Raw genomic sequence first — 5,653 nt, forward strand, 5'->3', positions numbered from 1 at the left:
CCGGGGTCAGCGCCGACTAGAAGCATCAGCAGACATGCCGTCGGCTGGTTGGCAACATTCGTGTCAGACGACCGCTCGTGGCCTGGCTGCCCTCGTCTACCTGGCTTTCATTGACACCATTCAGTAAGCGCTGAGATGCACCGTGGATCCATGGAACTGCTTGCTGATAAAGATGAGTAATATTCTGTAATTCTCGTGGTGATTTGTGTCACTGTCCACCTGTTCTCCTTATTATTTTCTGGTTTGTACCCGAAACCTCAGAGTTTGACTTGGTCAGTTCTTTGGTCGTAAATATAGGCCGTAGTGTGGTGCTAAGACACTACTTGTGGGCAGAAATTTTGTCCTGTTATCATATTTCGTTTTCTTTCTGGTTTTTACCCGATCATTAATGCTGTAATCTATCAGCTCCTGGTCGTGAGCACATCCAGAAAAATTTTACTAAGGCACAGGTTGCTTCTTAACCAAAACAAGGGTCTTATAGTTAAATTTAGATGTTAACTGGTTCATTTCTGTTATTATAATTGAGTTAGTTATAATCCTAACAACCTGTTGTAGTAAGCTGTGCATGCTGTCTTTGAAAGACCGGGTCATTCTTGTTGTATTTTTAGCTCGACCTTGTGGTTCCGCCATGTCAGTTTTCTTGTAATATGTGTTCATAAGTAATGCTTTAAGACGTTCCTTCAAAGCGATCGTGATAACTGAAAATAAGTTTAACTTTGAAAATATTAACAGCCAACTGTCATCAGGGCTTTAGTCAAGACAGGATTGTCAGAAGGAATGGGTTGGGATACTGTCGCACCTTGGTTGTCGATTGAAATTAAGAGGTTGGTTTCTTCGATATAAGCTTTATCATTGTTATATTGTATCCTAATCTGTTTAACATTTAAGCACAGGTGCGCATATTAACCTCGAACGTCTTCACATGTAGCTATCGAATTAAAAGTTACGTCATCTGTTTTGCGTAACAGAATCACTCTTGTCATTAGTGATGCTTATATAGTTTTCATGTGTTGCAGAAGAGTATTTAATAAGAGAAACTGCGTCCAGCGCGGTAGTAAACACCGCTGTTTCACCCGATAATGGGCGGGCTGCAGGCCGTCAGTCTTGTAATTATTGTAATATTATTTGCTGTTTTCATTTCTCTTGCAAAAAATTATCCATTTTACAAATTTGTTCATTTCGTAGAAAAAAAAATTCTTTTGGCTGCAACGCCGCTTCCTTTGGACGCAAAATTGAAAATATAAAATAATACCCAACACCCAATAAAAGTCCCAAGATCCAAGATCAACATTTCAAGTGACACTGGAATAGCATCACTTGAATAATAGCAAGTATATAGAAAAGAAATCCAGTATAAAGTTATTGAATGTTTTGAAAAGGAAAAGAACAGAAATAGAATCCATTAGTTTCAAATAAAAATAATAGTAGATCGCAAAGTAGTGTACTTATAGATCACGAAATAGAAAGAGTGAACTCAAAGAATACTCCTTGTGAGTACTCTTTAAGACAATGCTTAATACAGAAGAAAAAAAGTCGTACATTGTTAACGTGCTTCTAGCGCTTGCTAGATCAGGTCGTATCTCAATGTGTGTTCTTGTACGTAGGCGCGACGAGATGCTTTTTGTGCATTTTTGTAAAGTTTGCGATCTGCTAGGAATTATAAGCTTGGATAGGTAGATCAGCAACCTTGACTATATCATTACATAAAGCCAAGAGAGGAAAACGTCCGAACTTGTCTTAAATTGATTATTATACAGGGAAGACTGAACTTTGCCCCAAAGTAATAGGCTGTTAGCAATTTACCAACATAGAAAGTGAACATTGGTGTTGAATTATTGGAAAGTACTGAAGTTTCGTTAAAGTAGCAAATGATATCTGGATCTTGCTACAAATTCTTTGTCTAAAACTTACGTAACTAATTCCACCCAGCGTAGGGAAAGTTACTTCTTTAATACGATGACAGGACGTGAATAATATAGAATAAACCAGTATAAAGTGGATGTACCGTACTACCCATTCAATATTGTGTGTTTATGAAATATTTATTTGTGCGACGACATAGATTAATGACAGAGTGCAGCTTGTATAAATATTCTTTGCAGCGTTAGAAAGTTATTGCTATTGGACAGTGACCCACTTCCTGGCCACACCCTGGGTAGCCCTTTCCTCATGCCACAGGAGACCACGAGCTGCCTACACTCAGGTCGAGGGCCTCCACAACTCACTGATGGGTGACCGCACTGTCACACATAACAATGCCTACTCCATTCATCCAGCTGCTGCGTATTTTCCGCAGTTATGCCGCTCTGACATAGTCGACGCACCCTTGTGCGTACACCATGTCAGAGGTGACACCAACAACACAAGTCGCCACTGAGGCGTAGCGCCATATGACGATCCTGCTTTGGAGACGGTTAAGTGGGAGATGTGTCTCGGAGCTGGATAATGACAGATGGTGACGCGAGACTGGATGCGCACGTTGTTTATATATCAGTCGATAGAGGACAGTATTGGATAGGGGACTGATTTAGTTTCGATTATGCCCAGTAGAGTGCACTAAAATGATAGAATGTTTTTCATAAACTGTTCTGGTATTTTCAAAAGTGTTATTATGCCTTTTTGTGTATGTGAAATGTCATTAATGTATTTCGAACTATTAAGCTTACGTAAATTGAAAACGTTAGGGGAGAAACTATTGCCGTACATGGATTGTAGCCATAATTAGTATAAGGATAGTCAGTGGTGTGCAACTACGTTTAGCTGCGCTGGTACGCGTCGGTGAGCATATAGTTATTTGAACTGGCCGGTATTATTGATACGCACTAGGAGTGAATACAGTGCAGCAGGACAGATTTTTTTATGTAATGTTCCTCATCAGAAAATATTACCGCCAGTTGGTCGGAGCATGAATTTCATCAACGAACATTTCCAACATATCTTAAGAGGAGGAGTTACACAAAAATTGTCGGCCAAAACGTGGGGCACGAAAAAACCAAGTCACGTAAAAATGGGAGCCCATAACGTGGGGCCCGTAGTAAGAAAGCCGTAGGCGCCACATTTGCGCCAGGATATAACACGCAGAACTTCTAGTCGACGTCGGAGGACGCAGTGCTGACCGAGCTACGACGACGCAGCGACTTCGACTACGCGGAGGCCACCGACTTCTCAGAACGACGACTTCCGGCGGCGTGAAGACTGGGAGGCGCTGTTACTGCCAGAGCTGACTGCGCGTCCGCCGCCTCCACGCAATGAAACACTAATAAGTAGAGAACTGGACAACTCAGGTTAGTGAGTACTAGTGGAAAGTTTATCCTCTGTGGTGCAACACCGAAATCTTTGTACGATTATTTGTGTACTATTGTGTACAACCCTAAAGTCAACTGAGTATTTATTGAAACTTCATGGCAGATTCAAACTGTGTGCCCGACCGAGACTCGAACTCAGGACCTTTGCCTTTCGCGGGCAAGTGCTCTACCAACTGAGCTACCGAAGCACGACTCACGCCCGGTACTCACAGCCTTACTTCTGCCAGTATCCGTCTCCTACCTTCCAAACTTTACAGAACCTGTTCTGCGAAACTTACAGAACTAGCACTCCTGAAAGAAAGGATACTGCGGAGACATGGCTTAGCCACAGCCTGCGGGATGTTTCCAGAATGAGATTTTCACTGTGCAGCGGAGTGTGCGCTGATATGAAACTTCCTGGCAGATTAAAACTGTGTGCCTGACCAAGACTCGAACTCGGGACCCTTGCCTTTCGCGGGCAAGTGCTCTACCAACTGAGCTACCGAAGCACGACTCACGCCCGGTACTCACAGCTTTACTTCTTGCAGTATCCGTCTCCTACCTTCCAAACTCTACAGAAGCTCTTCTGAGAAACTTGCAGAACTAGCACTCCTGAAAGAAAGGATACTGCGGAGACATGGCTTAGCAACAGCCTGCGGGATGTATCGGGCGTGAGTCGTATTTCTGTAGCTCAGTTGGTAGAGCACTTGCCCGCGAAAGACAAAGGTCCCGAGTTCGAGTCTCGGTCGGGCACACAGTTTTAATCTGCCAGGAAGTTTCATATCAGCGCACACTCCGCTGCAGAGTGAAAATCGCATTCTAGAAACATCCCGCAGGCTGTGGCTAAGCCATGTCTCCGCAGTATCCTTTCTTTCAGGAGTACTAGTTCTGCAAGTTTCGCAGAAGAGCTTCTGTAAAGTTTGGAAGGTAGGAGAAGGATACTGGCAGAAGTAAGGCTGTGAGTACCGAGCGTGAATCGTGCTTCGGTAGCTCAGTTGGTAGAGCACTTGCCCCCGAAAGGCAAAGGTCCCGAGTTCGAGTCTCGGTCGGGCACACAGTTTTAATCTGCCGGGAAGTTTCATATCAGCGCACACTCCGCTGCAGAGTGAAAATCGCATTCTAGAAACATCCCGCAGGCTGTGGCTAAGCCATGTCTCCGCAGTATCCTTTCTTTCAGGAGTACTAGTTCTGCAAGTTTCGCAGAAGAGCTTCTGTAAAGTTTGGAAGGTAGGAGAAGGATACTGGCAGAAGTAAGGCTGTGAGTACCGAGCGTGAATCGTGCTTCGGTAGCTCAGTTGGTAGAGCACTTGCCCCCGAAAGGCAAAGGTCCCGAGTTCGAGTCTCGGTCGGGCACACAGTTTTAATCTGCCGGGAAGTTTCATATCAGCGCACACTCCGCTGCAGAGTGAAAATCGCATTCTAGAAACATCCCGCAGGCTGTGGCTAAGCCATGTCTCCGCAGTATCCTTTCTTTCAGGAGTACTAGTTCTGCAAGTTTCGCAGAAGAGCTTCTGTAATGTTTGGAAGGTAGGAGACGGATGCTGGCAGAAGTAAAGCTGTGAGTACCGGGCGTGAGTCGTGCTTCGGTAGCTCAGTTGGTAATGCACTTACCCGCGAAAGGCAAAGGTCCCGAGTTCTAGTCTCGGTCGGGCACACAGTTTTAATCTGCCAGGAAGTTTCATATCAGTGCACACTCCGCTGCAGAGTGAAAATCTCATTCTGAGTATTTATTGTTTAGAAAGGTTTAGTAAACTATTAATTAGAGAACAATAATTTTCAAAATGTCAAAGAGAACCAGAAAGGGTAAATTAGATCATGACAAAGATGATTCTGAAATCAGAGAAGAATCGCTAGAGAAAATGAGTCAAAATATAGAAAACATTTCTTCTCTGGACACAGAAAATGAGCCAAGAGAAAGAATGTACGAACAGTAAGAGCTCACGACTTCTGAAGATGAGATAGAAGAAATTCCGGCTGTAGTGGAGGCTCAAGTAACGGTAATTAATGATGAAAGAGAAAGTTCTGGGTAGGCAAATGTTTCTTCCAGGCAACACTTTGATATGGATATGTTATTCAATTTCATATCGAAGATGGAAGAACGGGACTCTCATCTAGAAAAAAGAGATACGATTTTTAAAGCTGATATATCTGAATTTATAAAACGGAAACAACAGGAAAGAGAAGAAGTGTATAGAAAGTTTAAGCGGAAAATGTTAGAATTACAGAGAGCTTGTGAGCTCAGATATAATCAGAAATTCGAAAAAGTACAGACTGAAATCAATAACATCACTGGTGCTGTACAAACACTATAAGAAAATCTCACTGCAGTGAATTCAGATCAAGACTCTGTAGTACAGAACGTATCGGAA

The 5,653-nt window shown here is 43.1% G+C and overlaps 2 non-coding genes across 2 annotated transcripts; both read left to right on the plus strand.

The window, feature by feature from the left end:
* Positions 1-4,263: 4,263 nt before the first annotated feature.
* Trnas-cga (transfer RNA serine (anticodon CGA)) lies at positions 4,264-4,338 on the plus strand. The gene has a single exon. It is a non-coding gene; the product is annotated as a tRNA-Ser (tRNA).
* A 225-nt stretch (positions 4,339-4,563) lies between these two features.
* On the plus strand, positions 4,564-4,638 carry Trnas-cga (transfer RNA serine (anticodon CGA)). Its single transcript has one exon. It is a non-coding gene; the product is annotated as a tRNA-Ser (tRNA).
* The last annotated feature ends 1,015 nt before the right edge of the window (positions 4,639-5,653 follow it).

Source organism: Schistocerca gregaria, chromosome 1 (genome assembly GCF_023897955.1).
Source record: "Schistocerca gregaria isolate iqSchGreg1 chromosome 1, iqSchGreg1.2, whole genome shotgun sequence".
Taxonomy (NCBI): domain Eukaryota; kingdom Metazoa; phylum Arthropoda; class Insecta; order Orthoptera; family Acrididae; genus Schistocerca; species Schistocerca gregaria.